A 27,961-nucleotide genomic window follows, 5' to 3' on the forward strand; every position below is an offset into this window, starting at 1 on the left:
TAGAAACTGACCATACGCAGATCAATTTCTTGCATATCGAATAAGTTGTGAAATTTAAACACCATATGCAGGTGATAATGGAATATTGCTACATAAATATGGGAATATGATGATGGAGAAGTTGAAAGCATCCCGTTTGTCATAAAGTTTCGTTGTTAATTTGCCGTTAATATCTGAATTTTCGCTGATTACTTCTGCTGTGATATAAACATCTGGGTTTTTACTGATGTGCTTCTACTGTGATGTCAACATCTGGGTTTTTGCTGATTATTTCTGCAGTGATACTAACATCTGAATCTTTACAGATTCCTTCTGCAGTTAGATAGACATCTGAGGTATCTCTGAGTGTAGGTTTATTTGTCTGGTTGATGGCATCTACATTCGTTTACAATACATAAATTAGGAGCTCCAAGGCTTCGGCTTTGGTCTTTTCTATTATGTTGTATTTACTATTCTACCCTTGAATTATTAGCTTCATGCCGGTAACAGTTTAATTCCTAACAACCATGAACCTTTCTGATTTTCTTGTGAACTACTTGTCGAATGTCGTAAGTGCATAAAGGCGGTGTCATTACGATTGTTATGAACATGCTGCTATTTTACAGACATATTTACGTAGTTTTTCCTAAATGAATTATATTTTTCTATCATTATTTTGCCAATACAAAATGAATCTCACAACTTTTTACATAAATATATAAGATCTATATAGCATCAACATTTTATGGTTGTTGTTTTTTTTTTTTTTTTTTTTGGTTTTTTTTTTTTTTGGTTTTTTTTTTTTTTTGCTTTTTGCTTTCCTTAAAGCAGGGGTCATACTTATGGATTTGATTATCTGACTATCAATTCAAGAAAAATAAAGCACACAATGCAAAAGTAATGTTATAAATGATATGTAATCATTAAGTTATGTACTTCTTAAGTAAAAGTTGCGAAAAGGTTTTGATATGTTACTGTTTAATTACCCTGTAATTCTATGTAAACTACCTGAACATCTATATTTGATGAAAAGTAAGAATGAAAAATGTACAACAAACATTAGCTGTTTAGTTTGTCTATATGTACACCATATTACTACATGTGTTCAAAGACGCTGATAATACCACTGGTTAAACATTTAAATACACTTAAAGATACCCTGTACACAATTCAAAAGCGCTGATAATACCACTGGTTAAACATTTAAATACACTTGAACAAACCCTGTACATAATTCAAAGAAGCTAATAATACCACTGGTTTTAAACATTTAAATACACTTAAAAATACCCTGTAGTAAATTTGTTTACTCGATTATAACAAATAACGTATCGAGATAGGTTCACTGTCTGTTCTTGGTTTGGTGTTTTATTTGTCATATATATTTGATTGATATCGCACCTGAAGAAGTGTCTGTTTAATTCTAATTTTGATCTTCTCATGACAACGTCTTGGGTTTTTTATTGTCGTGGGTAATTCATTTTAGCAATACATAGGTCTTATAGCTTCCTTGCATAGTCACTAAAACATTGAACCTGATAATCTATATCTGTCTTAGAATGCAAAGCCCACACGGCACCAACCCTGATGCACCAGACGCGCACCTCGACAAACAACCCCCCCCCCCCCAGCGACATTCAACCGAAATGCCCGAAATTCGAACTAACTATGAAGTTTTAGAGCTAAATATAGCCAAAAACAGCGTGCCAAACAAGTGGAGCCAAATTCGTCCAAGGATAAGAGCTATGCATGAGGTAGATAATCCTTAATTTTGAAATGAATTTCTAAATTTTATAAAAGCAATTAAATATACATTCGTATTTTCAAGCTAGTAACGAAGTACTTAGCTACTGTGCTGTAGAGACCCTCGGGGACTAACAGTCCACCAGCAGAGGCCTCGACCCAGGGGTCACAATGCAAAACCCACACGCCACCAACCCTGATGCACCAGACGCGCACCTCGACAAACAACGCCCCCCCCCCCCCCCCCCCCAGCGACGTTCAACCGAAATGCCCGAAATCCGAACTAACTATGAAATTTTAGAGCTAAATACAGCCAAAAACAGCTTGCCAAACAAGTGGAGCCAAATTCGTCCAAGGATAAGAGCTATGCATGAGGGAGATAATCCTTAATTTTGAAATGAATTTCTAAGTTTTATAACAGCAATTAAATATACATCCGTATTTTCAAGCTAGTAACGAAGTACTTATGTTTAGAATCCCGTGCTGGTGATCCTTATTAGTTTCTTAATCATGGCATATTATGCGAAAATCTAAAAACAAAACACCAAGACATCTCATAGTATGATCCGCCACTCCTTCAATGTTTCATCTCATAGTTTGATCCGCCACTCCTTCAATGTGTCATCTCATAGCTTGATCCGCCACTCCTTCAACATCTGGGACGTAGTTACGAAATGATTTACCTTCATTGATCCGACACGCATTCCTCGTGATAAACTAGCATTATACAGAGTGTCTATTAAGAGGGAAAAAAAAGATCCGTGAAATAAAGTTTAAAAGGTAGAACGCTTGAAGAAATATGTTAGTACACATGTCCGAAGTCCACAAGACATGTATTAACTCAACTTTTCACGTATTTGAATTTTGTCAAACTCAGCCATATTTTCCAAATGATTAAGCAACAGCTAAAGTTACATCAAAATGTGTTATGGCTTATCGGTTAAATACCACCTAACAATACAACAGGAAATAAAGGAGTCATATCACCTGTTTAAATGATCACAAAACAGTCCCCCGGACATCTATTCAATATCATGTGTGGATTATCAATCTTGAATTAGCATGTGTTAGATGTATGTAAAAGGGTATCCTCACAGAACTGACAGCATGAAGAATGTCTCTCTCTCATCAAATGGCTTTTTTAATCAAAGGTTATCGAGACTGATATGAGACTGTTATTTTATACACCGGGATACATAATACATCGACTAAAATTCAAATATAAACATCATGTCAACTGGATGTACTTTAACCGAGGTGAGGAATGCGGAACATTTTTAAACAGTTTCGAAAAAAATGTGTACAAGAGAAAAGTTGTTTTCATATACTGGGTGTATCATCAGGACGCCGGAATATCAATTAATCTGAATAAGTTGTAGAGTAAGAAGCATCTTATCGGTGTATTAGCGCTAACGTAACGGGAAATCACTCTGATGCTTGCTGAAAGTAGTTGTCAAGAAGCGCAGATATATCGATTATGATGAAAAGGTGAAAAAAAACGAGCTGTTATGAATAATAACCTTCAATTTATCCGTTTAGACAGAATTTAACATTTAGCTACTCTTCATGTGACCCTGCATGGTAACACAATTTGTAAAAGTCGTATAAGTAAAACTAAGTATTCAAATTTGAATTTGTGATGGTAAAACACACGCATGTTTAAGTCGCAAAAGACAATATTAGTTTGGACATTACTGACAGTAGTTTGTTCAATTTAAACCTGCTAGTTTTGTCAACAATCTATTGGTGTTTTCATTATATAGGATTATCCACTTTCAAACATTTGGACTTTGAATATTTCCTATCTTTGCATTGGAGGGAAACTAGTATGGTACTGCTTATTTAGTTAGCCAAAAAAACATGTCATTGGTTAAACTGTTGTCTGACTGTTTCATAGTGATTGTTAAGCCGTTCTAGGAACACTCATTTTGACTATGGATAACTCGATTTACCTGATCAATATGTAGGGGCTCATGGAGTGTGTAACCAGTCGACAAGGTGTGATTACTCCTCCTAGGCACCTGATCACACCTCTGGTATATCAAGGGGTTATATCATGACCAGGTAAACGGAGTTATCCGTAGTCAAAATTAGTGTGCAAAGAAAGGGTTTACAATCGGATGAAAAAATTCCGACAGCTATGTGTTTTATGCTGAATAGTCGGTTAAAGAGCTTTTTAGCTCACGTTACTTTTACATTGTTCCGACTTTGAAGAAAATTACTTACTTATATCATCACATGTGAATGGTGAGTATAATGAACAGTAATCAATCTCACAACTCCAATAAGGAATACAAATTAGAGAGATATAAACACCATATGCAGGGTATAATGAAATATTGCTACATAGACTATACTAACTAAATACTAAATAAATGTCTCCCATTTAATGTTTAAACTTGAAAACAAGAACGTATGCTAAATAAAAGACAAAGTAAGCATGGCATACAGAACAAAAAAATCGCAACGTTTTTCAATCAACAATAACAGTAAAATGTTAGCAAAAAGAACTGTTGCAGAGAAAAAAAAACCCAAAACATCAACAACAAAATGAATGGCGTTTAAAAGATATACCCTGACCCTTATTAATTTACCAATAGTAATTTCAAACAAAGCTCGCATTGTTGACATACTGACTGGGATAATTGTCAAACAGTATATCGATAGAAACATACTAGTATTAAATAAAAGCATGGCATTTGATACAAAGCATGCATACATTAAGTGGCATAGGCTCTACACCAGCATATTGGAAATAAGTCGCACTGTGAAGGCAAAGGACAGAAGAACAATACGTCTGGGTGTTTACATGGTTTGACTTAGATTGGGTTGTTCTGTGCAGGAAACCCGCCCGTATTTTATGCTATAGTTTGCTGCACACGACCCATATCTTGCATCAAAATTGGTACCGTATAAGTTTTACATGCTATAGTTCGTTGCACACGATGCATCTCTTTACGGACCTTCAACTCGACTACACTATAAGCATTAAGTTCATTGGGTTTACCCGGGCCCCGGTGAGGAATGCGGAAGAACTTTAAAGTTTTGAAAAATAATGCACCAGCCATGTTTGTTTTCATTCACTGCATGTAACATCGGACCACTGGGATAGCCATTTGTTTTATAAAAGGATATCTACATAAGTAAGAAATTTGTTAATGGCAACATCTGTTTGTGGTAGGGGTAAAATGACGGTGGATAATCTCAATGTGTAGTAGGGTGCGGCTTTTAATTACATGCATTATGTTATGTCGCAGGACATGAGCTGTATGTCTGTGTTTTCGTTATTATGTAGATAGTGGTGGAAAATTACAATGTAATGTTTTCAATATATTTGAAAGTGATTCTTAAACTTGATTATCTCACTTGATCATCATGTACATATTCATCATTATCATTTATATTATCAACAGCACTCAGTATTCACCATGCAATAGATTGTCGTCCGTCGTGTGTTAAAATTGAACATTTTTAACTAAGAACGTCATAACCACAGTCCAATTCATTTCAAATTTGGCATGAAGCATCTTTGGGAGAAGAGGGGCATGAATTGTAAATTTCAGGACTCTTGTCCTATGGTGTGCTAGGGACAAGACAAAAACTGCCCAAATTTTACATATTTTCAAATGTTTCCCTTCAATAATCGCACACCTGTAAGAAAAACTAAATGTATAGTGATGTAGGGCAGGAATACATCTACTAAAATTGTAAATTTCATGATCCCCGGGGTAGGGGTTCTGACCTCAGGGCGGGTGCCAAACTGAAGTATATAGTGTTTATGTGTAAACACTTACATAGCATCTTCTTTAGTGTTATTAATGCTAAATGGAAAGTAATTGGATATTTAGAAAGAGGAGGTAGTCCTTTACCAAAATTGCTATCTCAATTAATCCCGGGGTAGGGATTCTAACACTAGGGTGGGGCTAAACTTAGTAGATATTATCATGTAAGTTTGCTGATAATGTATAAAAGCTAAATGCATACTTAGGAATAGCAGGAAAGGATGTACAAAAAAATGGTGAATTTCAAAACCCAGGGTTATGACTTTATGATGATTCCAAATTAGTCATATATTTCGATGTTTTAATGTTAATACACTATCTAAAACCTTTCATACACCTATTATTTATTCATATCTCTGGTGGTACTGGTTCAATAATGATTTAAATTGCTCTTCACCTTTTTCTGTAAGTGACCTTTGTCTTGACTCTCTTACCTCTTGATGAGACATGATAATTTCTAGATGTCTTGCAAGGTTTAGCTGATAATGTCAATTTATATATATATAAAATAAATGTTTACGGTGAAATGATCTAGTGTTCATTTTGCTTGCTGGGTTCCTTCAGTTCAGCGATGTCGATGATTGGAAAATCCACTCACGGGTAAGTTCTGCCGGCCGATATTCGTAATTCACCATTTCTTGCTATGCTGGCATGCAGCTAGCTTAACCACAATAGTGCAGGAAAATAAAAACAAACACTGAAGTCGTTGTAGATGGGACATTGATGGTAAGAACTGAAACATGAAAAATGTAAACAATGACAGAAATGATCAAATTGTGGTAGTATCGGTCTATATTATCTCCATTTCATTATTTTCTACTTACTTGTCTACGTAAATTCCTATCTTCGTATTCGAGTTGTTTATTTCATGAAACAGGAAGAGAGTTATCTTTTATTTTCCAACGTATTTTATTACAAAACTTCCCATTGGTTACTTCTAGATTTATTATCAAATCACATCCCACCTCTGGTGTGTCCAGGGGTCCGTGCTTGCCCAACTATCTATTTTGTATAGCTTGTAGGAGTTATAAGATTGATCACTGTTCGTTATCTTCACCTTGCATTACAGGTAACTTTTATTTTCATTCTTTTGTTAAGAATAGTATTTAAACCCGAGCACAACCGTGCTCGGGGCTTCTTCTGAGCCAAACCTTGTAACAAGGTAAATATCAGGAGTTGCCTCACCCTGTATTTTTTATTATTGTTTCTTTATTTTTCCTATTTAGTTATATTTTTCTCTCAAGCCACATTCATTCCCCGGGATTATTATTTTGGTATTTATCATACAATTGTCGAACTTTATTAAAGGATTAAAACTTTATTTATTATTTTATTGCTAGCCTCACTCTAGGCGGACTCAAACTTATCTGGAAAAATCTAAAGGGTTGAATACTTTATATAACACTTATCATCATTAAAAAAAAACACAACGCAAAGTAAAAAGAACATATCAATAGTAGTGGCAGTAACTACTACAAAATCAAGAAGGAAAGAAATGAAAACAATGAGATACGAATCAAATATCATGATACACAAAAATTGGCCATGTAAAAATGATGAGTATGAACGATGAAACGAAAACGTGAAAAAATGGCTGATGACAAAATACATGTATAAACATAACCGGACATAAACGGAACAAATCTTTTCGGAATGGGCACAACACTATGGTCGACGCTTACTGCCATTGAGCATGTTAGTATTTTGTGTTTACAATGTTAAGCATACTTATATGTTAGGACAGGGAGGAATTTTTATCGTGCCACATCTGTTTAACATCCCGTTTGATTGGTTGGTTGGATATTGGTTATCGTTCTGTTTAATTTTTTTGTTGGATATTGTTTAGCATCTCGTTTGATTGTTTGGTTGGATATTGTTTAACGTCTCATTTGATTAGTTAGTTAGATATTGTTTAATGTCCAGTTTGGTTGGTTGGTTGGATATTGTTAAACGTCCCATTTGATTGGTTCGTTGGATATTGTTTAATGTCCCATGTTTGATTAATTGGTTAGATATTGTTTAACATCCCGATTCATTGGATGGATATAGTTTAATATCTGATTTGATTGATCGGTTGGAAAATATTTCTTTAGCGCCCCATTTGATTGATTGGTTGGTTATTGTTTAACGTACCATTTGATTGATTGGTTGATTGAATATTGTTTAATGTCCCATTTGATTGGTTGGTTGAATATTTAGTGGCCCGTTTGATTGGATGGACGGATATTGTTTAATGTCCTGTTTTATTGGTTAGTTGGATATTTTTAACGTCCCATTTGATTGGTTGATTGGATATTGTTTAATGTTCCATTTGATTGGTTGGTTGGATATTGTTTGATTGGTTGGTTGGATATTCCATTTGTTTCGTTAAATGAATATTGTTTATTGTCCTGTTTGATTGGTTGGTTGGATATTGTTTGATTTGTTAGTTGGATATTGTTTAATGTCTTATTTGATTAATTGGTTAGATGTTGTTTAACATCCCGATTGATTGGATGTTTATAGTTTAATGTCTCGTTTGATTGATCGGTTGGAAATTTGTTACCGTCCTGTTTGATTGGATGGTTAGATATTCTTTAGCGCCCCATTTGATTGATTGGTTGCTTAGTGTTTAACATACCATTTGATTTGTTGGTTGGGTATTGTTTAATGTCCCATTTGATTGGTTGGTTGAATATTTAGTGGCCCGTTTGATTGGTTGGTTGGATAGTGTTTAACGTTCCGTTTGATTGGTTGGTTGTATATTGTTTAATGTCTCATTTGATTGGTTGGTTGGTTGCATATCCGCTAGTATTTCCCGAGGCGGTTATTTGCTCCATATCAGATACTATTATGAACAGTACGGCACTTTCACTGGAATTTTAGGTTGATTTTACAAATCCAATATCATTTTTTTTCAGAGGATAATGTAAACGTATGTATCGTACGTGTCAAAGTCCTTAAAATCTTCAGGGTATCGTAGATTGCAATTGATCATTTCTACAAATGGCAGAACACATCCTAATCAGGGGTACAGACATTATAAGAGAAACAAAATAGGGAACATGAGAAACACAGCACCTAAACCTCTATTGAATACAATGCTATATGACTGGTTAAGTTTTGATTCGACATTTACCGGATTGATATTTCGAAGCTCGCATGTAACGATAAAGTTTTCTATATGTGAATTTTCCTTTCTTTTGTTTCTTGTTTTAAGGACTTTGACACCTGAATTCATTTGATAATAATAAATATAATTCATATAGTCTTATATCAAACGGATTACTCTACACAAGGGTAACGGTGAGGAATGCAACAATAAGATAAAACAATAAAATGAAAATAAAAGACAGTATGACAAAAAACCTTACATCTATAAAATCATCAAAACAAAACATTATTATTAAGATTAACAGTTAGAGTTTTTGTTCTTGAACACAATGCTAAACATGCATTGATGATGTTTTAAAACGTCCTTATTTCTTCATGTCTTATCCTCTTGTTTTATTTTTAGTTTAGGATGCGTATTTTAACAGCGTGAGGAAGCTACATTTCTTTACCCGTCTCCACTTACATCGGTCTCCGACATGCCACTTTTGTTAACTTCTCTGTTCTTACACAATGCGTTCGAATAAATGTCTCTCAAGAACTTGTTTGTATTCAACATTTGCACACGGTTATGTGAAAACAAAAACATGATTTTATTCGCTTTCTTTATTTGGCTCTACCTGTCCATTTCGTGGATATATCGTTTTTATTTCTCCGTCTGTCCGCAAAGTCTTTAACCTTGACCAAAAGAATTACATAGAGAAGTGAGAGTGTTGAATGTCTGTACCTACAAAAGAGAATATATAAGGTGCACAATCAAACTCACCAAATCCTTGTAGAGAAAGGGGTGGGTGTCTAATTCTCACAAAATGTCACCATGATTCTACGGACGAAAATATCGCACGGTAATTGCTCTGATACAATATAAATCTCGCACGACTCGTAACAAAGTAAAGTATTGCAACCAGATCCTTGTAGAGAAATGGGTAAGTGTTTAGTTCTACCAAATTTTCATCGCTATACTAGGGTGTAAATCGCACGATAATTGCCTCAGTACAATACAAATCTGTGACGAGTCTTAGCTAAGTAAAGTACAGCAACGACAATTTTACTATGGAGTATTTGATCCTGATGACTTTTCTATAGAACTAAAAATTCCAATGAAAATTGTTGATTGATTTATTATAGTTTTACTCCTTTTAGGCAATATTTCAGCCATTTTACGGTATTTGAATTTTTATAGTACATCTTAAATGGGAAAAAAACATATTGAAGGATGAGGGAGGTTTTTAAATCATTCAAATTTAAACAAAAAAAATGAGAAGTAAAACTGGATCGAACACGTTATCTTATATTTTTGGTATATTCCAATTGTGTTCTGTTTCAACTGAAATATATTTTAGTATAAGACATTCATTTTGCATTGTAGGGACATTATTCTCTGTATGTGTACTTCACGAACAATTCCCAAATACATACCATTTTATACATAGATTAAACATTGCACAATAACAATCACACTGCAGCCCAGAAAGATAGCAGCATTCCACATACCATCTTAGCGCGCCTGGGGAGAACAATTACTGTTAATTTAAACATCTCCATTGCAACAGAGGCATCAATTCTTTCTTCTGATCATATCATGGTATTTAAACTTTATTTAAAAACTTCAATACACAATAGCTTTAATTTGGTAGAAGTATTGAGGAACTTTAAAACAAACCTGATCTGTCACTCTATATTAATTACATGGAACAGTTTTTGACTTGATCCTTTTCATTGTGAGATATTCATTGACTTCTTTTCTGAAGATTTAAATCATTATTGAGAAACATCTGAAAACGATAGGTTCAGTGAAATAATTGTGAATCTCAAAAGTGTGATTTGTGACTGTTTATTGAATAGATATAAACAGAAGAAAAAGTGTTGCTTCATTTAAATTATTTTAAAAGGTAATCATTATTTGATGATATCAGAATAAGAAATGTAGTTTTCATACAACGACAGCGAAACGTTAAAGAACTGGAGCAAGGTGTGTCACTAATTAAGGTAAGTTATTGTTCAAACTTCACCATTCATATGTATAATGTAAAACTTATACGGTACCAATTTTGATGCACCAGATGCGCATTTCGACAAATAATGTCTCTTCAGTGATGCTCGACCGAAATGTTTGAAATCTGAAATAACTATGAAGTTTTAGAGCTAAATATAGCCAAAAACAGCGTGCCAAAAAGTGGAGCCAAACTCGTCCAAGGATAAGAGCCATGTATGAGGGAGATAATCCTTAATTTTGAAATGAATTTCTATATTTTATCATACAATTACTAACACGCTGTGGTCAATACAATGTGTTAGATACTTAAACAATAGAGACAATTCAGCCATTTACTGTGTAAATATAAAATCGCGTTCCATTGCTTATAACAATGAATTATGTAATGGTGTTTCGATAGCTTATAATAGTCAAGTATGATACGGTGTTTCGACTGCTTATAATATACAAGCATAATTAGGCGTCGGAATATCATATGATATTTAAGCATAAAAAATAATTCCGATTGCGTATAACACGCAGGCATAAAACGGTGTTCCGACCCATATCGATTGCTTCTAATTTTCAGATATATTCACCGTTGACATAGGAGAAACGACGAAGTCATTAATAAAGTCTAGAATTTCTTTAAAAATTTAAAGAGTAATAAAAGGGTGGTATCGCACCGATATTCATTCTCTTTATATTACTATAGATAAGAATCATTAAAACTCGGTTTTTTTAAATTGATATCAAATAACGCACTTGGAAATGCTTTAGACGTTACTTGTCTCGTCTGCCGACCCCTGAAAAAAAAACCAGAGCTCTAAATGACAATTTCTATTTTTAACTATCAAACAAGACTACCCTGAAATAGAAGTGTCTATCATGTGTGTAAACAGCCTGAGATGCACCTTATGAAGTTACCCCAGCTTTGTAAACATTTCGTTTGTAAAAAAAAAAAAAAAAAATTCAGAATATTACCTAATCAGATGTACAACAATTAGAAAAAAAATAAGGAGAAAGGAGAAAACAGCGCATAAAAATCTTTCAAATTTATGGATATACGATTGATTGAGTTTATCTTGATAGGACATTTACCTGGTTAATAGTTGAAACTTGCATGTATTGATGACGACAGTATTTTCCGTAGTAGTTAAGTTTCCTTCCTTTTGTTTTCTTTTGTGTCCTTGTTTTGAGAACTTTGACACTTGAATTCATTTACTGTTGATAATCTGTTGAAATGTCCATCTCTCTTCATATTAATCCTCTCTTTTTTAATTTTAGTGTAGGGTGCATATTTTTAACAGCGTCATGTATATTTTTTTATTTACAGTTCATGTTTTTATTTGGCTTTATGTCCAGTGATCAGTGATTAGGGTTCATTTCGTGGACATATATTTTTTATCCACTGATTATGTGTTTATTTGGCTCTATGTCCAGTGATCAGGGATTAGGGTCCATTTCGTGGACATGTAATGTTTTATTCGGCTGTCTGTGTCTTTGCTAAATCTTTAACCTTGACCATAACACTACAATAGATGAAGGAGAATGTTGTAAGACGGAACCAGCGAAAAAGAGGACACACGATTCACAACCTTTCTATACAACTAAAAACCACAGTGAAAAGTATTGGAATGTTATTGATTTTTTTCATTGAATTCTCATAGGGTCTTTAAAATGAGATAAAATAGATTGAAGAGTGAAGGAGCTTTTTAAACATTCTAATGAAGTGAAAATGAAAATAATGAACGGAACACGCTACCTTATATCGTAGCCTATGTACTGTTGTGTTTATTTCAAATGAAATTTATTTCAGTGCAAGATCTTTAATTTGTATTGTGGGGGCGTTATTCCTTGTATGTGTACTTCATGGACAATTCCCAAATGCATAGGCTAAACATAGCACAAAAACAATCACAATAGGAATAACAATACAGCCCAGACAGATAGCATCATTCAAAACACTATCTTAGCGCGTCTGAGGAGAATCAATAATTGTTAATGTAAACATCTCCATTGTACAACGAACATCAATTCTTTCTCAGATGGTATCATGGTGTTAACACTTTATTTCAAAACTTAAAAAGAAAGTCGCACGATAATTGCTCTAATACAATACATACTCTGACGACTCTTAACATATAAAATACTGCAACGGCAATTTTAATATGGAGCATTTCGTCCTGATGAAAATTATTGGAATAAATATCATATTTGAATTGTCATATAACATCTTAAATGAGACAAAATATATTAAGGAGTGAAAGCGGTTTTTTTAAGTATTCAAGTAAAGTAAAAATAAATAAATAAATGAGCACGCTATGTTATATCACAATCTATCTTTTGTTGTGTATATTTCAAACGAAATATGTTTTAGTGGAAGATACTCATTTTGCTTTGTAGGGGTTTTATTTTTTGCATATGTAATTCACGGACGGTTCCTAAATAGATAGACTAAATCAAGCACAATAACAATCATACTACAGCCCATAAAGATAGCATCACTCCACATACCGTCTTAGCGCGTCTGGGGAGAAGCATTACTGTCAACATATTCAATGTAAGGCATGCATCGGTTCTTTCTTCTGATCATATCATGGTATTTAAACGTTATTTCAAAACTCCAATACCCATAAGCTTTAATTTGGTAGAAGTAATGTGAAGCTTTAAAGAACCTGATTTTTCACTCTATATTGATTACATAGACCGGTTGTTTAATTGATCCTTTAATTGTAAGATATTAAATAAAGTCTTTTCAGAAGATGTTAATCATTATTTAGAAACCTCTGAAAACGATATGTTCATTTGAAAGAAATGTGAATCTCAGAAGACAGATTTGTGACTGTTTATTGACGAGATCTAAATATGAGTAAGCAGGAGAAAAAGTGTTGTTTCATTTAAATTATTTTAAAGGGTAATCATTATTTGATGATATCGGAATAAGAAAGGTAATTTTCATACAACGACAGTGAAACGTTAAGGAACTGGAGCAAGGTGTGTCACTAATTAAGGTAAGTTATTATTCAAACTTCATCCTTCATATGTATCATACGATTACTAACACGTTGAGGTCAATATAATGTGTTAGATACTTACACAATGTATTGGATACCTCTACAGCCCAGTAGCTAAGTACTTTGTTACTAGCTTGAAAATACGGATGTATATTTAATTGCTGTTATAAAATTTACAAATTCATTTCAAAATTAAGGATTATCTCCCTCACGCATAGCTCTTATCCTTCGAGGAATTTGACTCCACTTTTTGGGCACACTGTTTTGTCCTATAATAGCTCTAAAACTTCATTGTTATTTTGGATGTCAAACATTTCGGTTGAGCATCATTGAAGAGACATTATTTGTCGAAATGCGCATCTGGTGCATCAAAATTGGTAAGTTTTACATACCTAAACGATATAGACAACTCAACCATTTACGTTGCAACTATAAAACTGCATTTCGATTGCTTATAATAAGGAAATATAAAATGGTGTTCCGATTGCGTACAATATTAAAGTATAACTTGGCGCCCCAAATGCATATGGTATTAAAACATAAAATAGTCATTCCGATTACGTATGATATGCAAATATAGAACGGTGTTCCGACCCATATCAATTGCTTCAATATTCAGATAAATTCAACATCAAACAGCTCGTTTGTAAACGATTTATTATTTCTAAAAATTGCAACATATTACCTTATCAGAGGTACAACAATTGAAAAATAACAAATAAGGGGAAATGAGAAAAATCGCGCATAAAATCGTTTAAATGTATGGATATACGATTGAGTTTATTTTGATTGAACATTTACCGGTGTGATATTTTGAAGCTGGCATATAACATTACGAAACTATTCTCCGTAGTATTGTAATATGGGGTGATATTTTCTTTCTTCCGTTTTCTTGTTTCGAGGACATTGACACCTGAATTCATTTACTGTTGACAATATTTCAAAATGTCCATTATTCTTCATGTGTTATCCTCCTTTTTTATTTTCAGTGCAGGATGTGTATTTTTAACATTGTGAGAAAGTTACTTGTCAGTACCCGTCTTCACGTGCAGCTTTATGCGTCATGCCACTTTTGTTAACTTCCGTGTTCTTAGACCATGCGTTAATATTGTTCGCGTTCAACATTTGTATATAAAATTATGCCAAAAACAAAATCGTAATTTTATTCACTGTCCATGCCTTTATTTTGCTGTTTCTATATCCAGTGATTGGGAATTAGGTTCCATTTTGGTAATACCTAGTTTTCGATTTGTCCGTCTGACTGTCCACAAAATCTTTGACCTTGACCATAACAATTGTATAGATGAGTGAGAACGTCGGGATATGGAACATGCAAAAGGGAATACATATGATGTACAACTAAACTGACCAAATCCATCGCTTTCCTAGGGGAGAAAAAAGTCGCACGATAATTACTCCAATACAATACAAATCTCTGACGCGTCTCAACAAAGTAAATTACTACAACGGTAATTCTATTGTAGAATATTTCGTCCGCACGACTTTTCTACAGATCTAAGAATTCTAATAAAAATTATCGGAACATATATTATAGTTGAATTTGTATAAAACCTTTGGAATGAGAGAACACATATTGAAGAGTGAAAGAGGTTTTTAAACATTCAAATAAAGTGAAAATGAAAAAAAAATGAATTAAACACGCTATCTTATATTATAAACTATGATCTGTTGTGTACATTTCAGGTGAAATATATTTTAGTGTTAGGCATTCATTTTCCACTGTAGGGGTATTATTCTCTGTGTGTGTACTTCACGGTCGGTTCCCAAATACATAGCATAAACATAACACAATAGGAATCACATGACAGCCCAGAAAGATAAGATCATTTAAAGTTTCATCTTAGCGCGCCTGGGGAGAATCTTTACTGTAAACTTAAAGATATCCATTGTAAGGGATGCATCGATTCTTTCTTCTGATCATATCATGGTATTTAAACTTTATTTCAAAACGTCACTACACAATAGGTTTAATTTAATAGGAGTGATATTGAACTTTGAAAAACTGATTTGTCATTCCATATTGATTACATAGACCGCTGTTTGACTTGATCCTTGTCTTTATGAGATATTAAATGTCGTCTTTTCTCAGGATATCAATCATTGTTTAAGAACCTCTCCAAACGATCGGTTCATTTGAGACGAGTTTGAACCTCATCAGACTGAGTTGTGATTGTTGTTGATTGACTAGATATAACTGTGTATGCAGGAAAAAAGTGCTGTTTAATTTAAATCATTCTAAAGGGCAATCAATATTTGATGCGATCAGAATAAGCCATATTCTTATTCTAATACAATGACATTGAAATACTAAGGAACTGGAGCACGGTGTGTAACTAATTAAGGTAAGTTATTGTTCAAACTTCATCACTCCACTAATACAGTTGTATGATGATTGACTGAGGTCAATACGATGATTTAACAACCTGAACAACCGAAGCATCTAGGCATCTTGGTCATATCCGTCACATGTTGTGTAACACATTTTATTGAAATTGGTCCAGAGAAGATTTTCAAAAAATATATTTGATAGAATTTAGCATTCCCTATAGGCCTGCACAACATTCATACAACGCTTTGGATTCACATACATATACTTTCTCCAATTCCTGTAGACCTGTACAACATTGATACAACGTTTTGTATTCATAGGTATGATTTATAAATTCCTAGACCTGTACAACATTGATATAACGTTTTGTATTCATATATATAATTTATAAATTCCTACACCTGTACAACATTGATTGATACAACGCTCTGCATTCACAGATATAATTTATAAATTCCTAGACCTATACAACATTGATACAACGCTCTGCATTCACAGATATAATTTATAAATTCCTAGACCTGTACAACATTGATACAACGTTTTGTATTCACAGATAGAATTTAACAATTTTTATAGACATGTACAACATTCATACAGCGCTCTGTATTCACAAATAAGTTCTTTTTTTCAATCCATAGACCTGCACAACATAATCTATCATGAAAGGATTGTATAACCGAGCTGTTTAACTAATCTGATAGAGCACTAGTATCTCAGTCCCTGTGACAATCATCACATATAAATTATATTCGTGAAGAATGTAAGTATACCTGTATTATGTGTAAATACATGTGCGTTAACGATGTTTTGCCATGAGGGCGGGGCTAGGTATTAAACCCTGTGTGCTCTTTCCATTCTCTACCCTCTGCTCGCTAACACCAAACATCTGTCAATGTTAAAATAAAAATTCTTGTAAAGAGCTTTGGAAACTTTTTTTTCACAAATATTCAACTTAACATACTCAATTTATGGCAGAGAAGTTTAAAATAAAATTGTTTACCCGCTTATGAAAAAGTTACAAAAACTTGATTTTAATCAAAATAAAACATATTTGTCTGATTTTTGGTGTTGACTTTGCTACATTATAATTATTCTAATTATCAAAATCCTGTCCCCATTTCTCGTTCCACGCTTTAACAACACCCCATGTATACATATACTTTAGAGCAAAAATACTAAAACATATAAAGATGTATTTCTGCCCAAAGGCGAAGCAAGAGATGCTTGAGGTATACTTTCCACAAATGTTTGAAATCTTTCAAAGAATTATATGTGTGTACGTATGTGTTGTGTATGTCTATGTGTATACATATGTATGGGAGGGACCTGGGCTACCAATTCTAATTATCATGTTTAAAAGAATCTGTTTCGTGTCGTTAGGTTTCGTTTCGGTAGGTTGCGCTTCGTTTCGGTAGATTTCGTTTTGATTTCGTTTCGTATTTTACAGGTACCCAACATTTCCATGTAATAAATCAATATACCATTTATCTATGACGGGTACCCAACATCTCTATATAATAAATCAATACCATTTATTTATGACAGGTACCCAACATCTCTATGTAATAAATCAATACCATTTATTATGGCGTCGAGCTTTGCTCGAACGGCATCTAGTCAGCGTGTACGACTGAATCAGCTGAAAAGTTACGCGACCGAAGGTGTCAGACTATCGATGCTTCCGCGGAAAAATCCCGCGCTTTTTGTAATGGCGTATGAATATCTGTACTGTTTAATGATTTACGACATTTTAAAGTTGTTAATGAGAAACAAATGAAAATTATCACATTGATTTACTTTAACATATAAAAACTTTCACAAAAAATAAAAACAAATCAAATAAAAATTCCAATTTCAATGCGAACTACATTTGCAAAGTCACGTGATGTCTGAAACGATAGCGTGTCTAGACGAAAGATAGCGTGGGTTTTGTTTGTAAACATTGCGTGCTGTTGGCGAAATTTAAACTGAGAAATAGTGTATCGCGGATTATTTATGGTCATTATATTTTAGGGTAGGTAATGTTTATTTGACTGTAGCATTCTCAGTAGGGTATTAACGCATCTGTAGGTTTGCAAATCATTGGTCAACTCGGTATAGAATATGATTTATTTCCAAATTAGGGCCCTCTCGGGCATACATGATTGTTAACATTTCAATGTGCAATGACGATAAAAAGAAAAACAAAACAAGAGTAAAATCTGCACTATTAGTATGAGCAATGTTCATACATGAGACGTTTGAACATGATAATACTTATTTGCATTATATGCAAGTACCACCGTGTATCCTAATGCAAAACAGTCAGAAATACACATAGGGAAAAAAATATTTGTATATATACTGGCACGTGTTAATGTTATTGTAAACAAACCAAGCGCGGAAGCATTCATTATTATAAGGCTTTCAAGTAAAGGTTTTTGTGGAGGTAAAAGTTACTGAATTAACAAATTTTTTTTTTAATCTGTCTAGATTTTCATCTCTTGAGATGCTAGCAGTGATATATACTACAAATGGTCCATAGTTGTTTACATTGTTGCACATATTTCTTATTAAAATTTTGGTTTAAAACTTATTTCTTGTTTTTATTATGTTATCAACCAGGGCTCACACTGGACCAAAATTTTGTGTCGCAACCTGGCGCGCGTGCATCGACTCATACACGTTTACTGTAGATCTATATTTCATGTATATTATTCAAGAGGCATATACAACATATCATATCTCTGATTATTCTTACACAATGTATACAACATAGCTTTGTTTAGCTTTTATCACTATAATTATTAGGATATTGTGAAAATTGATTGTATTTCAGCAGATTGCTTTTTAGTCAGTCTGATGACATTGCAGCACAATCATGGTTTTATTTCTAAATATTGTTTTTGGCTAAGTTGACTCAATTCTATTTCATACCAGAAAAACATAGGAGTATTTCATAGCATATAAACTGGCTATATTAAATAAAGACAAGAAATGAGTTTCTAAATGTTTATTAATCATTTTAGTAGTGTAAATGACATATTACTCATTAAATTTGCAGTCTAGAAAAAGTCACTGATGACAAAGTTACTGAAAATTAATTACTGTAATACATAACACATGATCATAGTTTCACATCACATTTTCACTGAAGAATCCTGTTTTCATCTTGAAATCCTGAATGACAAAGTGGTCCTTTGGTGAATCTCATCATATAGAGGAGAAGGGACTTCATGAAGTCTGAAAGAAATTTTAAATGGCTTAAGATGATGTGAAGTCAAAAGATGACAGAATAGCAATTTCAGAAGAACCTACTGTTTTGCGTTTCCTCATGGCCATTTTCTAAATAGATCAAACTAAAGACCTAAAGAATAATGCAATTTCCCAACATTCCTCTATTTATACACTATACTAACGTCAAATGGATTAGAAAATATAGCTGAACATTGTAGTTTACCTTTCTAGATGAAATCGCTTTTGTACTGTGATGAACCGACAAATTAAATTTTAAATATTTTTATTAACACGGAAGTATCTTCCATTGACTAGCTTAGTGTGTGCACAATCATACGCTTTTTATTCCATCTAGTACAAAACAGGTAGCTCCCCAGTAATGACTCGGGTATCTCTATATTTACGATATGTACTGTAGGCAACTGGCACGCGCAAAGTTCATTTCATTCACACCTACCTGCACATAGAGGATCAACCCTTTGTTTTGTGTAAACTGCTAAATAAACAAGACGCCCCCTAAGTCTTATTGTTCCCATGCGACAGGGTATCCACATTCTGCACAGGTAAAACAGCCCTGAGGCTGTTTGGATGCCAACAGCTGAAATTCAAAATGGCGCGCGAATACTAAAATACGAAATGTCCGTGTCGCATTTCCGGAATTTCTGTCGCATTTTTTTCTGAAAAATCGCAAAATGCGACAAATGCGATGGGCAGCGCGAGCCCTGTCAACAAGTACATGCAATGCTGCCCTTTACAACTATTAAAAGGAGAGTTCTCACAACAGTTGACTTTTTCACTAAGTATCTTAATGCACAAATTTTCAGTTCTTTGTGTTACATCTGTGCCAAGGATTGTAGAGTACTCCCTTGGCTAGCAAAGATGTGTGAATAATTGAGAGCAATGGTTGATCACAAAAATATTCATTATTTAATAACATTAGATATTGTAAGTAATCCTTTGAAAAATATTCTGAAGAAATGAATGGAATTGTAAAAAAAAAAATATCTGTAATTGAATTTTTTTGTGAAAAGAGTTACTGTACAGATGTATTAGAAGCATTATTCCTGTATGAAGGATAAATATTCTTGGTATTGCTTGAATTCAAAGCTGTATGTGTGTTTTTAATACATGTACAGCTAATCTTCGTTATCGGGAATATGTAAATAGAGTTGCCAGTCCAAACCACTTCTTTTTTGTGTGTGTGTTATCCTTGTTATCGCAAATCCTTGGATATCTCAAATTTAATTTCAGTCCTGTTGAATTTGCAATAACAAGGTGTGACTGTAGTCAATGGCATCAAAATATTCACAGGTAGAAGACTCTCCATTGAGATTTATATAAAGCTATATCTACTCTGTGTACGTACAATAAGGGATGAAGCATTGATAAACTGGACAGTACATAGTTTCATTATAATTTTTGCTTTCTTAGCACGACGCCATTGTGGCCCTTCAGACCTTTGATTTATGACGGGTACCCAACATCTTTATTTAATAAATCAATACCATTTATTTATGACGGGTACCCAACATCTCTATGTAATAAATCAATATACCATTTATCTATGACGGATATCCAGTATCTCTATGTAATAAATCAATACCATTTATTTATGACGGGTAACCAATATTTCTATGTAATAAATCAATACCATTTATTTATGACGGGTAACCAATATTTCTATGTAATAAATCAATAAACCATTTTTTTTTAATTAGAGGTACCCAGCATCTCTATGTAATAAATCAATATCATTTATCTATTCAGGGGAGCCGAGTGCAGAGAAATAAAAAATCTGTATATAAACACATGTTAAAATCGTTATCCTTTTGCATAAACTTGTTTCTATTTATTTTGCGCATTATACAGCAATGAAAATATCTTAAAGTATGACATTACAATAAACTCTTTGTCCTGAGGGGATGTACAGAATGCAAAATTTTATTCCAGCAATTAAGTATACATCCGTGTTTTCAAGCTAGTAGCGAAGTACGTATCTACTGGGCTGTAAATGTAGAAGTACGTATCTACTGGGCTGTAAATGTAGAAGTACGTATCTACTGGGCTGTAAATGTAGAAGTACGTATCTACTGGGCTGTAAATGTAGAAGTACGTATCTACTGGGCTGTAAATGTAGAAGTACGTATCTACTGAGCTGTAAATGTAGAAGTACGTATCTACTGGGCTGTAAATGTAGAAGTACGTATCTACTGGGCTGTAAATGTAGAAGTACGGATCTATTGGGCTGTAAATGTAGAAGTACGTATCTACTGGGCTGTAAATGTAGAAGTACGTATCTACTGGGCTGTAAATGTAGAAGTACGTATATATTGGGCTGTAAATGTAGAAGTACGTATCTACTGGGCTGTAAATGTAGAAGTACGTATCTACTGGGCTGTAAATGTAGAAGTACGTATCTACTGGGCTGTAAATGTAGAAGTACGTATCTACTGGGCTGTAAATGTAGAAGTACGTATCTACTGGGCTGTAAATGTAGAAGTACGTATCTACTGGGCTGTAAATGTAGAAGTACGTATCTACTGGGCTGTAAATGTAGAAGTACGTATCTACTGAGCTGTAAATGTAGAAGTACGTATATATTGGGCTGTAAATGTAGAAGTACGTATCTACTGGGCTGTAAAGACCCTCGGGGACTAACAATCTACCAGTAGAGGCCTCGACCCAGGGTTCATAATGTAAAACTTGTACGGTACCAATTTTGTTGCACCAGATGCGCATTTCGACATATAATGTCTCTTCAGTGACATGTCTCAATGTAAACACGATTGTGCGAAATCTCAGTTTAAAATCTTTAGTGAAGAAGGACAACTCTTGTAATGAAATATCTAGATAGTCTGAGAAATATGAGTTATTTCCCTTTGCATTAATAACTTTTAAATATCTAGTCATAATGGATATCACTGAGTATGAAATGTACACCTGTATAGACTATTCAAATAATAAATATAAGTATGTTTGTAAAACTGTATGACGTCATGGTATTGTGGTAAATAACACAATAATGTAATTCTATCACCTGTTTGTGGAACGAGGTTCCTCTCAGAAGGTAATTATTCAACGCCATTAATTCTGTACAAGTAGCTCTTTCAGATCCGTACTAGAAACAGTATTTACAAAAGTACTTTACTGGTTGAATTCAGAAATATATATAGTACATGTATGAAACCATTATACAGAATTTGATTAGGAGTGAAATGCTATAATTCTTTGTATGAAATCGATATACAAAATTTGATATGAAGCAAAATTTTATAATTTAATAACTTCTAAAGTGATGACTCAACAACGATGCTGATTGAATAAAAAATTCATTTGATTTCATAATATAAAATATATTCGTCCGAAAATTCATCTGCACTACACACGCGGAACATATTTTCTACTTTTTTCTGGAATTAAGAAATAAAACTTATAATTCTTTTCTCGATGCAGATATCGAAGGAAACATTGGAGGTAAACCTTCATCATTGCACATTTTCCCATCTAATTAAACTTGACACTACTGCACATAGATGCGAGGTTCTTAAATGTTTGTCTTTACCCCCCCCCCCCCCCCCTCCACATACACACCTATCTAGCTACTAGTTATTAAAAAGATAAAATTCATATAATAACCCCCTTGCAGCAATCCCACGTTTCAAATGAGGAAATTTTAACAATGTGTATACTATTTTACAGAATCCTAGTTATAACACAATGATGAAATATTTCAGCATTCGCATTCAATCATTAAATAAATTGCAACATATTTGACCCCCCCCCCCTCCCGTTTTTGCAAGGATTCACTGAGAGTTATTCACAAGCCTAGAATTAATCTTTGAAATTTTCAGTCGTGAATAGTAAGTGACATGGTTGGTTATCCGGGGAGGGGGGGGAGGTGTCGTGGATTGCATTACCGGACGTGCAAAGGAATTGAAACTGGTCAGTAATTTTGAGCAGTTCTTATTTTTGGCGCGGAAAAGTGTGTTACTAAACAGTGTGTCAGCTCTTTTACTTCATTATACGAGATTACACAAAGTAAAGAGCTGCCAGGGGAAATCATTTTACTTCAATGAAGTGAATAAAACAGTTTGTAAATGTATGGGGATTTGTTATTTTAATTCATGTATGCATTATTATCAATAACCCATTCAGTAAAAAAGTTCACACCTCCGTAATAATTAGGCTACACATGTCCAGTGTTCTCTGTTTAATAGGACCGGTGGTCAGATAGCCCAGTTGGAAACTGGTAGGTCACATGACAAGAGATTCAGGGGACTCGGGCTCGACCCCGGTCTAGTATGTTGCATTTTCCCCCTTCCTGTTACATGATAATGTACCTCTTAATGAAAACCCGATATTTCAATCAAAATGAAATTTTCATTTAAATTATAATTTTGTATATAGTTTTAATATGTTACTTAAATGATTACAGTTATTTTAAGTGGTAGTTACCTTTGTACCAATATCAGCGTTTGAGGTTTGGCTTAAATTTTGAGAGATTGACTAGTCTACAACTAACACACAGCGTGATCTCAATCCCCCCCCCCCCCCCCCCCCCCCCCCCCCCCCCCCCCCAAGAAAGAACTCGAAACTCTTATATGCTAAATGTAACCTTGTTATATAGTGGTACATATTTACAAGTTGATATAAATTTGACAATTTAGAGGATGGGGCGTAGAATACACATGTGATGTTAAAATGAAATTCAGATAGATACATTTAAATTGATAAGACCCGTGCACGGTCTTACTAAACAGGGAACCTTTGAGAACTCTAACGATTTTTAATTATTACAAATATGTAGACTCCTTAACTAATTCAAGCATTGATGATTGTGTAAATGATAAATATATATTACCGTGATCTATCAAACATTGCAATTTGTCAGGAAATAAATGTTAACATGTCTAAAATAAACAAATTTGACAAATAATTTTGGAAGATATGAATAATCAGGGAGCTTTGAGTTCTTTAATTTGATCGGGATCGAGACGACAGAAATTAACAAGCGGAGATGGAGACTATTTTTCTCTCCAATAAAATGAATAAAAACGAGCTACAGGTGGATGGAAATTCGTTATTTTGAGTTATATTTCCACTTTCATCAATAACCAATGTAGTCGAACAGTCTACATACTTGTAATAATTATAAATCCCCAGGGTTCTTTATAGTTATTTAGTAGGACCCACCTGCGCAACTGATTGCGCAAGGACTTTGTAAGAACTAGTTTTACACTAACCCAACCAGCAGCCGAGATTGTGAGAGCGCGCGAGAGGCAAAAGAAGTTTGTACAACCAGGTTTATTTTTATATTCTGGGTATATGAAAGGAAAAGAAGGAGGTGCACACAAATTCTGAAGTAAGAATCATGTCACGGTCTTTTTTAACAAACTGTAGTAGATACTGTTGTTCAGAATTTCCTCTGAACCGGAATATCACTTTACAAGAACCAGTAGTCACTTTCACTGACATAGTGAAGAGTGGCTCCATGTAAATTTTTGCTACTTGACGCTCGCGCGGTGTAACAACGTCGAGAGATGTATCACCGTAACCTATCAAGATCATCATCAAATTGACTTTGCTAGCTATACACAAGGGCACTGGAAGTTAATGTAAATATATAGTATGTGCATGCACATGTACTATATTTTTACATTAACTTCCTGTGGCCGTGGCTATACATGTATGTTAGGTCTGTAAAACAATAGTTACAGGATAAATGTAGTCCACAGATCACTGGCCCGTGTCACGTACGATTATCTTAATAGATTTACAAATTATATGTTGACGGTGCTACCGTTTGAGCGAGCACAGCTTCAAATATGTACACATTTTGTAATGTTCATGCTTTGATCAGGTTCAGTTTAAACAATATCTATTTGCCGAATACTCATGACATGAATTTTCTCCCAGGGTTTTATTTTAAAAATCATAAAAACGTGTATACCGTGAATGTGATTGAAATATTTTAATGCTATATAGAGTGATCCCCTGTTATAACGCCAACATTTGTACCTCGGCAATTTTGTCATTATAACGGGGGTGGCATTATATCGGAGGGGCGTGTATAGCTGTCTTAAGAAATTAAACAAATTTTATCTACTACATCTATGTGCTATTAGATTTCGGTGTATCCGCCATACTCAGATTTCAAAAACAATACTGTATATTTGAACTCAGATTATTATCGTTTACGTCGTAACAGTTACAGTCAAACCTGTATTAAGAGACTGTCCAACGGAGAATGGAAAAAAGGTCACATATGACAGGTGGTCTCTTAATACAGGTTGCCTATTTTCCGCAGTTAATGGATAAAATTTCACAAATAATTTATACAATGGAGTAAATGACTACATGTATTTGGAATTTATCATTAAGAATATCAAGTATGGTTTTAATAGTTGTAAAATAAGATTAATAATACACTGTAGTTAAAATCTAGAATACAATGTGTTGTATCATAATTTTTTATTCATCAAAATTACATTTAATCTATTTAAGAATGATAAACTTTTCATGCATTTCATATTACACATTTACATGAGATTTAAAAATTATTTATGAACTGCATGTAAATTTTCTAAAACTTATAAACACTTTGTTGTAAAGGGTATTCATGTATAGCCTACTTGTACAGTGTAACTAAAAAATGCAGCACTTGTGGTAAGAAAACAAATGGTGAAGTGTTGCGTCTCCTTTTGTACAATACGTGCTGGAAAAATGTTATTCAATTTGAGAAACATTAAATAAATCACAATATATCCATTGTATATATGCACAGCAAATATTTTAAGCTTAGAACTAATGCAGGCAATTTTCTTGAACTCGGACATGTCAAATACTCGGGACATGTCGAAGTGAGCCGCTAGTTCCGGTCATTATTCTGGAAACCTTTAGTATCTCATGAAGGAAAACTGTGAATACTCCGTTTAAAATTTTAGTCCTGAGCACATTATTTACCTGATTTATATCGCAATCGGGAAATTTTAGTCCTGAGCACAATATTTACCTGATTTCTATCGCAATCGGGCAAATTTTTTACTATAACAAGTGGTAGATTTTCATTTCCGATCTAGCCTACCCGGCACTTCTTAAAGTTTGTCGAAATTCACACCTTCAAATACACCGGCCTTGATTCCCTGATCCTTGATTTTGTTAAATAAACAACAATGCGGGTTTTATTAATTAACCACACAGGACACTACATGTTGACAGCTTAGGTATAATGATTTATTCAGATGGCCGACTAATCAAGATCATCGAAAAACTGTGCGTATTAAAACGAAAGTATTAGGGGCGATAATTCCCAGAATAGTCGTGCGTTTGAAAACGAAAGTGTTAGGGGACATAATTCCCAGAATAGTCGGCTCAACCGAAATCGAAAGTAGTAATCACGTTGTAATCGAAAAATGTACAGTCGTTAAATAGAGGTAAAATTTCGTTAAAATACACGAAAAGGTTGTGAAAACCATGGTCGTTGGTCGCGTCAGACAGGTGGTCGTTTAATACAGGTACAATATATAGAGTAACATCTTGGGGGGAACTTTTTATGGTCACATACGACAGTGAGTCGCTTAATACAGTGGGTCGCTATGGCAGTTTTGACTGTACTTATTATCTGCTCCAAACTTTGACACCTGGAGGACTAACGGCGGATAATTGGTTAAGCCTGCTCACTGAATTTCACTGATTGACGATAATTAGCGGGGGTAATTATAACGGTAATTGACTAAATCGTACCTGTAAATAGGATGGCGGTATACGTGGGGATGATATTATAACGGGGTTTTACATAGCGAGGAATACGGGAACTTTTTTGGTGATATGCGGGGGTGGCATTATAACGGGGGGCAGGGCTCGAAATTAACATATGCCCGTCAGTCTGTGACTGGTTAAAAGTCTGGCGGACTGACTTACATTTGTTCTAGTCAGTCTGATGGGACTGGTTAATTTTCTAAAGCATCATTTTGGAAAATATACTTATGAAATTTTATACACACATTTGGCATGCTTCGATCTGTAGATATCAGACGAATCTGATTCATAAATATAAATCCCACATTTAAGTGTTACAATATTATCTGAGACATATTGAGTTTAATTTCATTTTAATAACATTAATGAAATATGTTTAATTATTTCTGGAAAACTCCGTTGGACTGATAAAATTTTCTGCGGACTGGTTGAAATTATACCCCATCAGTCCGACTGGACTGGTGACATAAAAAGGGGGGGTCATTTTATTTCTGCTCCCATTACTGTGACTTGCTTAACCTTTGATGCACGACTTGTTCTGAACTGTATGCTCTCAGCAGTCGACTGCCTCTACTTTCTTGGTTTTTTTGCTCTCAATCTTTTCAAATTACTTATTATATGATAAAAATGCCCAAATCTTTCACGTTTGTAAAACTGTGTTTAAACAACCACTGCCTTTGAACATAAAACTCATTTTAATATAGTGATAATTTAAAAATAAATAGATAAATTCAACTATATGACATATCTATGCACCCCCCTCCCAACATGCGCACCTATCTAATTAAAAAAAAATGAAATATGATAATCCCCTTGTAGCAATGACATGTTCCAAACGAGAAAATTGGAACAATTTTTATAATGTACATAATCCTAGTTTTAACACAATGATGAGATATTTCAGCATTCACATATAATTATTGAATAAAATTGCAACATCATTGATTTAAGCCCCTCTCCACTGTTGTTGTGAGGATACATTAATTAAGATTAATTCACAAAACTAGAATTAATCAGTAGTTAATTACTGGACATATTAAAAGGAAAT

At 33.9% G+C, this 27,961-nt stretch overlaps 1 protein-coding gene across 10 annotated transcripts in view; it reads left to right on the forward strand.

The window, feature by feature from the left end:
• The first annotated feature begins 4,196 nt into the window (after positions 1-4,196).
• Positions 4,197-27,961, forward strand: part of LOC130049808 (uncharacterized) — a 67,246-nt gene continuing 43,481 nt past the window's right edge. For 6 of the 10 annotated variants that reach the window (XM_056147873.1, XM_056147877.1, XM_056147876.1 and 3 more), the window contains exon 1: positions 23,957-24,517. The gene's annotated coding sequence lies outside the window, so the exon portion shown is untranslated. Of the gene's footprint in view, positions 4,866-13,222; positions 13,584-15,703; positions 15,950-23,956; positions 24,518-27,961 lie in introns of those variants that run through there. The other 4 variants (XM_056147875.1, XM_056147874.1, XM_056147880.1 and 1 more) reach the window with 4 other exon arrangements.

The sequence above is a fragment of the Ostrea edulis genome, chromosome 8, assembly GCF_947568905.1.
Source record: "Ostrea edulis chromosome 8, xbOstEdul1.1, whole genome shotgun sequence".
Classification (NCBI taxonomy): domain Eukaryota; kingdom Metazoa; phylum Mollusca; class Bivalvia; order Ostreida; family Ostreidae; genus Ostrea; species Ostrea edulis.